A 12,740-nucleotide genomic window follows, 5' to 3' on the forward strand; every position below is an offset into this window, starting at 1 on the left:
GATTTTATGGGTGGGAGTGATCATAAACTTCTCGTTTAAGAGCACTCCTGCACAGCTTCAGAGCTGTTGCATGTAGCCTGGATCCCCGCACAGAGGCTCACAATGTCCTTTCAGCCTACGGTGCCACAAGAGGACTGTTGTTGGGTAGCTGTCACCCTCCATATCTTCCGATGCATCTTTAAAGGGGGGACAAGAACTCTCCAATTGTGTTAAGCACTGTATATGATCTCATATTGAAGCTGTCTGTCCACATATTGGTTGTGATGCCAATTCCATGTTCCAGTGCTTTGTTGATCTTTCGTATAGTCTGCACGTGAGGGATGACAGAGTCCACATCCACTGCCCCATAACGTGCACTGATATTTATTAGCCCTTGTGCCACATGAGTAAACCCTTTACTGAACATGACATCGAATGGGCACAGGTTAGAGCAACAGAACTCCACAAACTCGTCCAGGAGTTTAGATTTCTTGTTCTTCATGAATGCTGACACCAAGCGCTGATTTGATGGAGCTTGTTGAGTGGGCTTACTAGGCTGTGGGCTAGTGGGCCCACAACATGAATGCTGATTCAGGTGTTTTATGGACATCATATTTGTACAATGCCTCACAACTCAAGCAGATAACATAGTCTGTAATGGACAACCTGCCTTAATCTCTCCCACACCTTACTTTTTTTGGCTCACTTTGTGTGCAATCTTAGCATTGCCCGTTTTTAACTGTTCTATCGTCAGTGCCATATCATCAGTGGTGGCTTTGTGTTTCTGACCAAAAAAAAAAGAGCTTTGGCGGTAAAAAAGGCCACAAATGCGTAGGTGAACACATTCATTGGCCAAAACCACAGTCACAAATTGATAATAAAGCTGCTTGCGTGTGTGTTTGTGTGAATGTGTGTGTGTGTGTGTTTGAGAGAGAAAGACAGAGAGTGGGAAAGAGAAGGTGGTTGGATTTGCAATCCATGCACTCAAATGACTTTCGGATGTTTCACAGCTTTCATTGTGTAACATTGTATTTATTGTACTTTTCACTCCAAAATCAACCTTTCAGTTTGAGGCTAGCAGGGAAGGAGCTAATGTTAGCTTCCCAGGCTTACTCGTTAGCCAAACTTTGTGTCATGACAATGTGAGAGACTTACATCTACAGTGCAACTGCTTATCCAGGTATGAAGCATCAAACAGAGTGAAGACATTACATTTAGAAATGTAAAAATTATTTTAAAAATAATATAAAAAATAATAATATTATAATTATATTATAATATTTAAAGATTTTAGGGCAGGGTTTACAAATCCATGGGCATGGATTCGTAATTCAAGGGCACGGATTATGAATCTGAGAGCACAGTTTACAAACTGTGCATACAGATTCACACACAGGTCACCCCAGGGGGGCTCCGTAGGAATGTCATTAATTTTGCAGGTATTTGGTCATACGTCAACGTATTGGAAAAATTTAAATTTTAATCTGATGGTGGTGCTAAATGAAAAGTCAGGATCACCAAAATTATTACAATTCATCCTCTGGGAGACATGAATGTGTGTACCAAATCTGATGGCAATCCATTTAACAGTTTGACAGTTTAGTCATTTCACTCAAAACCACATTCCAGTCTCATGATGGCGCTAAAGGAAAAAATCAGGGGATTACTCGTTAGTATTCAGTTATTAGTTCGTTAGGATTAATCATCTAGGAACCATGAACAAAATTTCATGGCAATCCAAAACAACAAAAAAATATGAGGCAGGCATAGGGGCACATAGACCATTTGTTTTTCCAACCTTTTGTATGTGTTGTGAAAATTCATGAAACAACTAACATTTTGTAGCTACCTGTGGATCAGTTGTTGATGTTTTACGTAATTTGGCAGAGCAGTGCAGGAAGTGGCTTTAAAAAGAACTTCCTGATGGGATACTCTGCATTTTCCTGAACAAAGTTCCTATGAGTTGACTCAAGCAGTATTGGTTTGGCTAGCAGAATCTGGGTCATAAAGGAAAGGAAAGGAAAGGAAATGAAACAAGGAGGCAGGGAACAAAACACACCCTGGGTTTGATTTCATTGTTGTTTCCTCTGCTTTAACCAGAGGCCTTGCACTCAAACTACTATCCACAATCAAGGACTGAGAATTAGTCCCAGCCATGTTCCCAGTCACGGGTTGTGTCCCCTGGACAGTGGGCCCTGTACGCTCCCCGGATCCCAGCTGTAGGCCTGATAGAGGACTCAACAACACAATAAGGTGGGATAAACGCCAAACAGATGTTGCTAGCCCCCACCTCCCACCCTCTTCCCCCAACAGCTATTGATGGACAAGCCAGGCTTTTCAGATCTCTCTTGCATTTCAAAGGCGAGGTCAGGGTTTGGGCTCAGAGGTCAGCAGGATAGTCGCTCTGCTGAGGTGATGCTGTTAGACACTTTATGAAAGCTGCTCAGCGATATGACTGTAAGAATGCAGCTGAGGCCCATCCACATGCTTTTGTGCGGAGATAGTAATTGTATTACACTTCTGAAAGGTTGAATGAAATCACAATGCAACCCAGATTCCTAGTTATATGTACAGTTCTTATGTATGTGCATGTGTATCTTTACTGTCTGCTTGTGCACATATTGTGTGAGTACAACATCCAAACCCACTGTTTCCAGTACTCCCCTTGAATTTACTCAAGAGCTTTAAAATAAGTTTAAATGTTTTTCCACTCTGTTGGACAGCACACAATATCATAACTCATTATTATTATATCATAATATCAGTGTAATCCAATACATCTGACCTACAAGAAACACTTTGTAAAGCTTGTAAAACCTATTGTACAGTATATACATGTATGTTGTGCATGAACTATGGGTTTAAAATATAATACATATTATACAATATAATACACCTAGCTAGGTTAAAGTGGCATTAATCGGTCATTCAATTGGTATGAAACATGTCCAGAAATAGTGAAAAATGCCAATCACAATTTACTAAAACATATAGTGACATTTTCTAATTGCTTATTTTGTATGACCAACAGTCCAAAATCCAGAGATATTCAGTTTACGATCATAAAATACAGCAAAAAGAAGCATATCCCCACAAGTGACAAACTGGAACTAGGGGATGATTTTGGTATGAAAAATGACTTAAACGCTTAAAGAATGATTGAAATAGTTGCTGATTAAGTTTTTGTTGATTGACTAATCAATTTATAGACTAAATGTTTCATCTCTAAGCCCCATACAGTAAATAGTTTGTATCTCTTTGCCCTAACTTCCCTGAAGCTACCACTACATTCGATGGAAATTTCTAAATGTCTTGTGCATCATTTAATACCCTATCGCTACATTTATAACATAATGATCACAGACTCTGAACACTGTTTCCATGTCAGTAAAACATCAGTTTGTTGGACTTAAAGAGGGCTTGTAGGGTTGAACAGGGTAATTATTAATCACACTGGTCATCAGTATGCATGTCCATTCTTGTTTCCTGCTCCTACTTTGTTTTTCCACTGTTTCCACAGAACCATTGAGTTATTCTGCAGCTCTGTGCCTGATGGTGAGGTGGACTCCCCCAGTTTGCATTCCCTTATCGAGCAGAGGTCAGCTGTAATCAACCCAAATACTGCCAAACCATTTTCTGTCTGAAAATACTCAAGTCCCACCACACACATCATTCAGCACAAACCACTTATTGCTTCTTGATTAGTTTTAATTGTTGTTGTTGTTACTGTTGACTGTCACGTGTGAACCAGTAAACAAAATCTTGTAAAGATAAAATAGATGAACATGTTGTCCCCTCATTGAGAGAGGAAGAGCGGCCCTTGGGCTTCTTTAATTGGCTCCCAGAGGAGGCTGTTATTTATGTATTCAGTTGTGCTTGCCCCTTCCTGCTCCATTCCTTTTTTTTTTGAGCAGGACACTTCGTTTCCCCGGCAACTAGGGCTCCAATCGCCCGGCCAGCTGCAGATTAGTTCAGCAGTGGGGGGTTTAGGTGGGTGGGAGGAGTTGTGGTGGGGGGGTGATGATGGAAAATGGAGAGGGAGGAGAGAGAGAGAGAGAGAAGGAGAAGGAGGTAGAAAGGGAGGAGGGGAGGGGGTGGCATGAGGGAAGGAGGGGTGGGAAAAGTTTGAGAGGGGGAGAGAGAGAGAGAGAGAAAGCAACCACCGTCATTGAGAGATAGGAGTCAGAGTTAGTGAGTGTGTGTTTTAGAGCTGAGAGTGGAGAAAGAGCTGTAAACATTTTAGCCCAGAGGCTGGACGGGAGGAGGGATTTCCCTGACTTTCTGCCTTTTTCAAACTTTTTGTGCGCTTGGAGCTGTACTCTGTGTCTTTCTCTCTGTATGCGTGTGGGAGGTGCAGGCAGGGGCTATGCAAAGTGAGAGAAGACGGAGGCAGGGGTAAGGGGTGTGCAAACTGAGGAAAAGAGAGAGGGAGAGGAAAAAAGAAAAACTACTCTGAGGGAAAGGAACCATGCAAGTGGATGCTGTCTTCTGCGGGGTCAGATTACGCAAAATGAGAGACTACTCCAAGAGCACTTCATCAGGGCTCACCCAGCTCAGAAAGGTAATGTGAAGAATCAAAAGAGTGTTTGACAATGTCTGAGTTTGTGTGGTTTTCTCTTGTATTTTTTTTGGTTTTGTCTCTAAAACAAAGCCAGTTAAGTTAAAGTAGTTAAAGTTGTGATTTGTTTAAAGCATATTGGACATATGGTCATTGAGTTCATATTCTTTGTAAACATTAATAGAGATGAATCAAGTGAGCCAAAGCTCCCTGCTCAGTCTGAAAATCATTTATATTGATTCGGGATCCATATTCATAGATGTGCATCTACTTGGCTCAGTCACATATTCTCTGCTGTCTATATGTCCATGCCTGTGTGTGACCTTGAACGGGTGAGCATGCATGTGTGTGTACATGTACAGAATGTGCGTCTATGCTTGTTTAAAGCAATATGGATGTTAGATGTAAGGATGTGGGGTTTTTTTTTTTGTTTATATGAGCCGTAATTCATTCTGGACTGCTTTGGCTCCAGTTAAAGTATGCCTGAGTGTTGCTCAAGTAGCGAGTCTCAAACTGTCTGCACCAAGTCCATTACTGCTGCCCACAAGAGACTCATCTGTACCTCACTGAAGTATCTGTGCACACGTGTGCACCCACACACACACACACACACACACACATACTCTTAGTGATTTTCAGCTCACTTCTGCCTGTTACTGTAAATGAAAACAAAAGTGTAGATAGATGGTGCGGTGACCATTTGGATAACAGTCAGAGTGCACGCTAAAACCATCACATTCCAAACCGGCTTGTTGAGGGGGAGAGAGAGAAAAGAGGAGAGGATAAGTGAGATGAGCATTCTTTGCTGTGAACAAAGGCACCTCTTCATGCAGAGTCCCAGCACCGGTATTGTTGTGTGGAGGCAGGCAAGGGTGGAAATCTCCCCAGGGAGGACAGGAGAGTTTAGCTTCAGGTGGCTCCAATAACTTTTAACTTTTAAGATTAGGAGTAACATTTTGCTTGCAGATTCATGAACAGGCATTACTGAGAATGCAGATGGGCTTGAATAGGATACATGGTAACCGTGGTCATACAACTCATGTAAGTTTTTTAACAGACAAATAAGGTGAAATTTTAAAGGGATAATCTCAATAGTTTATCATGAAAGACAAAGTGTATGTCCTTCAACTGAAAGCCAGTTCATGACAGGTTTTACATTTTCTCTTTTAACCACCCACTGCCTTTAGGTCTCTGATGCACAGGAAGTGATGCATTTTGAATTTCTGGCAGCAGCAACAGCTGTTTGTTTGGACTGTGTAGACAAAGAGGTTAATTTGTGTAAACAGCAACATATATAATACCTGAATGGACACAAATTTCAATCAACAGATAAATGAATGAAAAAGACACTACAGCCATGGACCCACTGTTTGACTCTTAAGTGATTAACCATCGCAGCACTGAGGACTTGTAACACATTGCCGTAATATCAAAAATGTTTATCTAATTCATAAATTACTGTTTTATATTTAACTTACTGTATGGGGAAAATGTGGTCAGTCTTTTTTCCCATTCAGTCAAACAAGTCCGACTGTTAAACGTACCGTGTGGAGTTGTCATTGTAAACAAACATAATTTTGTTTATGCTTAACATTTCTCAGCAGAACGCACCCTTAAGGACCAATAAACATCTTGAGTGTATTATGTACCTCATAAAACATTTGTATATTGTGAAAATTGCAAGACCCTTTAATTGGTGTACTATATGATACTATCTAGGAACATGAGAACCCAATGGACATCTTTTACAGTAGCTGTTCTTGACCCTTTCATTTGACACAGCAGGTTTTTGAAGTAAATACCAGTTTCCTTTACCAACATATTGGGCAAGTTATTTTACAGGCCTAGTTAGCAACTTCAGGGAAGGTTCCAGGCAAGGCAAGAATGTGTGTTTCAAATCTGCATTACCTCCCTCTGCAATCAGCAGAAATATGTTGCATGTCACGCCTGTGCTCATGTTATGTCTGCACCTTCTTTTGGATGTGTTGGTAAAACCTGAGGTTGAAACAGTATAGGGACGTGCTTATGAAAATTGCTCTACAGTGCCACTAGTGGTCAGAACCTCCACAGAGTGTGTTTGAATATGATAATATCCATGCATCTGTACATGTATGTGCTGTAAATCGACCATATTTCTTGATGGGAGATAACGGATGCTCTGTTACATGTCGTACCACAGAGCAACAGGAATGTCGGCTATGTCCAATAAGCACTGACCCTTAAGAGATGGTTATCAATCAGCCAACATAATCCATCTCAGTGGTTTCTTCAAGCCTTTCAGTTCAGCCTGTTTTCGGGTAATGGTTAACTCCAAGAACAAGATCCATGGAACAAGCAACACTGGAACATTTGATTTAATAGACTTGATTGTATAAGCAGCTGAGGTGTTCTTTCATTTTGGGACACATTTCTCTGCTCCCTCTTAAATTCAGTGTTATTTTCATATCGGCTTAAATGAACTACTTCAGCAGGTCTATAGACGTTATATGGAGCACAAATCAACATTCCTCAGCTCTGTCTCCTGTTTCTGTCTGTCCTGGCCTTGTATTTACTTAACTGGGTAAGGTTGAGAGTTTATTGAATTGAGACTGTCTGACTCTCCGGCGCTGCAGAGAGAAGGTTTATAGAGTTGGAGATAAAGAGACAGGGACTGTCTGTCTGCCAGTCAGCAAGATTGTAATAAATGGGCTGCGATCTTGTAAAAGGGCTCTGGTGTGGAGCCATTGCGTGTGTGTGTATGTGTGTGTGTCTGTTACTAGTGTTACTATCACATTCATAGTGGTTTGTCAGATTGGGTCAGTTGTTTACATTGAGTCAGGAGCAGAGGCTAACTGTCTGCATGACTGCTGTGAAAGACAATGTGCACTGTGGTGGAAAAGTGGGTATTTGTGACCTTGTATTCATCACTCAGAATATTCACATTCTCAGTGCCTCAGTCTTCCTCTTTGAGTGACTCATATTACTCTTACAAACATAGCCAGTCATTCTGAGGGCACTTTTGCTAATTGCCTATTTTCCGCTGTTTTACTGAGTCATTTTCTATCTTTTGTTTCTGTACTCCACACCAAAATATTGACACTATTGAGTGTACTCACTCAATGCCCGTCTATTTTTTTCACTCTCTGAGACTCAGGATTTCTAGCACTGACATAAACACACCCTGACATATCAACACATACAGCACACAAGGTCTTAAATTTACTCAGTGGAGGTTAAGGGAATGTTTCATTGGTATGCATGGTTTGTAAGGGGGGGAAAAGGAAAACTCCTGACAACTCAAACGCCAGATGTTTAGCACCGTGACAAGTCTGTCATCTCTCAAAACTGAATCAGTTATTTTTTTCTTGGAAGCACGTTGAAGTGGAGAAATGGGTCCTCATGATTAATATGAGTCACTAGAGCCCAAATTCATCCAGGAAAACAGTGTTTAGGTTCACATTGATGCTGCGGCTTCAATAAAACAAAGTGAGCTGTGGCACGTGCAGACACATTTTGCATACACTTACTAGCAAAGAAGTATCATATGTGTGGATATGTACAGTAATATGCATATTACTGTAGTCATGTGAAAACATGGTAGCCTTGTGATTTTAATGGTTTAACTTCATTTAATTACATTTTCCTCTGGCAGTGAATCATCTGTGCATTCTTACATGGTGTGGTTGTGTATAAAGGAGTCTGTGTGTGTTTGTGTGTGTGTTTACTGGTGGATGCAGCCAGTGATGCGGGATGCCAGCCAGTGACATCTGTCTTCTCTATTCTTTTCTGCTCAGAAAAGTGACAGCAGGGCTTTAGGAGCTTACTGCCCATCCACCCCTCCTCTTACAGGAATTGGCTTTTGACAGGCACTCAACAGGACGGCCTGCAACTTAAAGACCCCACCGGGCCAATCTCCTGCCATCCCCAAGCTGCTGTTGTTACCCTGGTGATACATTCAGAAAGAATGTGTCCTGTGGTGATGGTGAAAGAATTCCTCTTGTTTCAAAGATATGGTGGGGGTATTGTCTGTGATGTTGGTGGATGGCCATGGGTTTAGTCATGATCAAAAACACCCCAAAACCCCCTCCTCACAAACACACTCACATTCGCACACATGCATGGATAATGCATACCATCTTAGACACCCGTAACCATGTCCTTGTCAGAGTCAAACCAACACACACGCACACATACATACATGCATGCATGGATAATGCATAACATCACACTGGATACTGGAGGCATTTATACAGTTGGCAGCAGGCCATGGTTTTTTCATTGGATACACCCTTAACCTTGACACACACACACACGCATACATGCAAAAACACACAGCCTGTCGCTAGCAAGCTCTCTGTGTGGCAGTTTCACTCTCCAAAGTGTCTGAGATGTATTACAAGAAATCTGACCATGGCTTGGGGAGAAAATGATTGCTGTGCCTCTAATTGGGACATTTAACAACATATGGTAGGCTGAGTCCCTGTCCTGCTGCCTTGTTTACACAGATTACAGTAGAGAAAATGAATCTCTAGCAGGGTTGAGGGGCAAAGGCACAGTCAGCTCCAGTTTGATGGCAGGGTGTTAGATGTGGACTGGGAGAATCATCACTGCAAACTGATACTAGTGAAGACCATCCAAAACCGTAGTGTTGCCCCAGTGTTGCCAGCTTGGTGTGGCTTTGCAGCTTGTGCCTACTGGCAGCCTGTGGAAGCGGCAAAAATCCACACACACACACACACACACTCCAGAACACACACAAACGCATACAGGAAAACAGGCACAGACATGGACCAAAACACACGGATACAAACGCACACTTGAACACCCACAGACATAATGTATTTGCACATGAACATGCATTTACCGTTTGCTTACCATCCCTGGCTTGGACAAAGAGCTTGTATGAGGGGAAGGCTGCCGTCTGGAAAGGAATGTGTCCATCTGGGTTCAAAGTGTAACTCTAATGTGGCTGTACAGCTCGTTGATTTAGGCTCGGGTTGCCATGTTATGAAGAGCATTCCAAGCAAAATGGGAAAAGGTTACCGCATGCTTTGTTAGTTTGGTTATGTGCAGCGTGTGTGTGTAATATTTGAGATGGAAAAACTGTAAGAGCAATGACCTTCAATCCATTTAAGTAGTTCCAGTCTTCTCCTCTCCTCTCCTCTCCTCTCCTCTGTTCTCCTCTCCTCTCCTCTCCTCTCCTCTGTTCTCCTCTCCTCTCCTCTGTTCTCCTCTCCTCTCCTCTGTTCTCCTCTCCTCTCCTCTATCTCTACAGTATCTCTAGCTCTCACAGTCATGACTGAGAATGAGAGGAATGTTGTTTACCTGTCAATTAGGGATCTACTCTATAATGAGAATTAAAACAATGTCTAGAGGTTCATCCAAGTGTAACAACTTAATGAGTAGATACTGCAGACGCAGGGCAGACACAGAGGAGCTTTGATCATACCAAATCATATCTAAACACCTGTTAAGTTCTAGAGCCGGGAAAGTAGTAGTTTTCCCTCTGTCTGTCTCCAGTGTAATGAGGGTTACAATAATCTCATCCTCTCTTATACAGTAATATGGTGTCAAGCTGTATTTGCTGATCTTGGTGGTACTACATCGGTCTTATTCAACTTTGTAAATGTCTAGTTTGGATGGGGATAGACTCATTTTCATTCCAAGTTTATATAGTACTTAACACCTAGCACTCAACATTAATGCTTAAAAATAAAAGTCAAAAGCATCAGACATAAAATAGAGTTACAATTTAATACAAACAAAAATCTGAACCTGCTCACTTGTTCTTCAAGCTCATCATATTTCTTTCTGTCCAAAATAACCGCCTAAAATGCAAACTACAAAGCTTATTTGCCATGTGTTGAGTACAATTTGTCCTGAGGTTCCTGAGGACATGACGATGGAAACGCACATCTTTAGATCAGTTTTGTTTGGCTTACTTCAACAGTGCTAAACACCCCTCTCCATTTCACTCATTTTTTTTGTCCACTGGCGGTCTTGGCCCAGGCTCACAGTTGTCGGTCACGGGGTGTGTGGAGGTCAAAAAAGTCGGCTCTGACTCTGACTCTGGAGTTTACACTCCGGAAGAGCACTTTCCCAAGCTCTCGCCTTGTTCAGCTCCCCCGGGATTGGCGGGTGAATTATAAAAATCTGTTTCTGCACAGGCATGCAGGGGAGCAGGGATGGGACGGGGGAGCTCTGGTGGGAATTCTCATGCAGAACCCTCAAAAAGCAGCGAAAAACAGGAAGGAGAAGGAGAGGAGAGGATCTTGGCATTGCAGCTCAGCTAAGAGACTGTGGCTTGGAGGATAAATTTGATCTGGGGCCCAGAGAATAATGTTAGTGTGCTGTTGAAGCCAGGTTATTGTTGAAAGGATCTGTAAGTCCTCTCACTGCTGCGCGTTCACTGTTGCTGAGCCTGTTTTAGAGAGGAAAGGTTTTACCATTAGGCTCTAAAATCCCACATTGTGTGTCAGCACAATGTAATATCAGATAGCTGGAACCACTGCTCACTGTAGGGCGTCTTTTTTTCCCTGTGAATGATGGTGTATTCAATGACACTTCTTCACGTGTCTGCAAAATTCATGCCCTTTGAGTGTTGTTGACAGCAGACGGGTATTGTCTGAGGTGTAAAACATGCCATGCCTGTCTCCTGTGTTTAAGGGCACGGTGAAACAAAATATAGCTGCGGTTTCAGACGACTGAAAGTGTGTGTATCTGTCTATCACCTGGCATATTACCTGTGGCTGTTGACCCCACCCATTGAATTTTAACACAGCTTGCCAAACAGCAAGGCCCATTGCCAGGAAGAGCTCCATGGCCTCTTTTGTTTGGCGAGGTTTCCTGTCAATGGCCTTACTTACTCTGTCAGTGAAGATTTATGCTTGCTGCAACCACAGTGCTCCAACCGCAGGTGCATCTACACCAAGGTCTTGTTTCTTACTGCCGGATGAGCCCATGGTGTACACTAATTTGTCTTTGGAAGGAAAGGAACTGAATGCTGAAAAATTTAAAGGGATAGCGGATGATTCAGAAAAACTGTCCATTACAAAGAGATGGAAGTTTATCTTTGACGTGGCTCAGAAATAAGTCAAAAACACAATAAACGTAATGTATAAAAATGATATTAATGAACTTCTGCAAAAAGAAGTAAATCTCAAAATATGTAAATATATATTATGTTTTTTTCACAAATGAGGCTAAATTGGATAAGAACAAGTACTCTATCTTATATCAAGCGTTAGCTCAAATTAAAAGTTCTTCAGAGTCCTGGTTGATGTGATATTTATGGTTACTGGTTGTAACAGCATTTGCGGCTTGATACTACAGAAAACACTCGCTGAGCAGCTACTTTGTCAGAAATACGAGCTGGTACAACTGGTGTATCTGTGTACAGTGCAGCCAAACAAACTCATATTGTTCATATTGCAAGAACTTAAAACTTATCCGCCGTCAAAAAATGCTGAAAATGACTGTTGTTTTGTAGATGCATTTTTGACTAACACCCTCTGTGACAAATACATTATGTTCCCTGTGGCTGCTTCATAATAAAAACCATGCAGTGTTTTGCATTGTTTTGCTGTCAGTGTGAACTAGCAGCAGTGCGGAATTTTGCATTAGCAATAACTTAATACAGCTCCTTATATTGTACAGTGTTATGAGCAGTGAGTAAACAGTGACGCTGATGTCAACAATATAAAATTAAAAACAGTAACATTGAATTATCTGCAATCAACCCTTCCTGTGAATCACTTGTGCGTGGGTAGGCAATTTGGATCCAGTGTGGGAATGGTGGACTCTGTCATAGACAGGTATTTCCAGAATGTAATACATTGAATGGCTATTGCTGAAAAAATGCCTTAAATAGTATCAAAAATGGGGTTTGTTTTCATGAAAATCTTAAGGATTCTAATTTCTCAATATGTTTAAAACAGACTAGTTTGTATGACGTGTCACTAAACCACATCTAAAGGCAAAAAGTGTTTATACTTGTTCCTAATGGTCACTCTCAAAGGCAAAAAGACTGCCATGAAAGAGAGGAATAAGACATGATTAATTGTTCAAGTCTCTCCTCAAAGGCATTCAAGTGGTTGCACTCAGTTGTACAAGTGAAAAGTAAGGTAAAAAAAAAAAAGGTAGTTTTGTGAAGAATGAAAAAAGATATCTTGAGAGAGAAGTTCAAACTTGTAAAGTGGGCATGATTGCTGGTTTGACAGTCTCC

The 12,740-nt window shown here is 41.5% G+C and overlaps 1 protein-coding gene across 4 annotated transcripts in view; it reads left to right on the forward strand.

Moving 5' to 3' along the window:
• The window catches only part of si:dkey-82f1.1 (DENN domain-containing protein 2A), a 46,362-nt gene that overhangs the window by 3,063 nt on the left and 30,559 nt on the right, over positions 1-12,740 (forward strand). Inside the window, exons 2-4 of one of the 4 annotated variants that reach the window (XM_067590319.1) lie at positions 2,080-2,232; positions 3,500-3,577; positions 4,337-4,540. The exons of 2 other annotated variants lie outside the window; for them this stretch is intronic. The gene's annotated coding sequence lies outside the window, so the exon portion shown is untranslated. The remainder of the gene's footprint in view (positions 1-2,079; positions 2,233-3,499; positions 3,578-4,336; positions 4,541-12,740) is intronic. One more of the 4 variants, XM_067590318.1, reaches the window with a different exon arrangement.

The sequence above is a fragment of the Thunnus thynnus genome, chromosome 5 (genome assembly GCF_963924715.1).
Source record: "Thunnus thynnus chromosome 5, fThuThy2.1, whole genome shotgun sequence".
NCBI classification, from domain to species: Eukaryota; Metazoa; Chordata; class Actinopteri; order Scombriformes; family Scombridae; genus Thunnus; species Thunnus thynnus.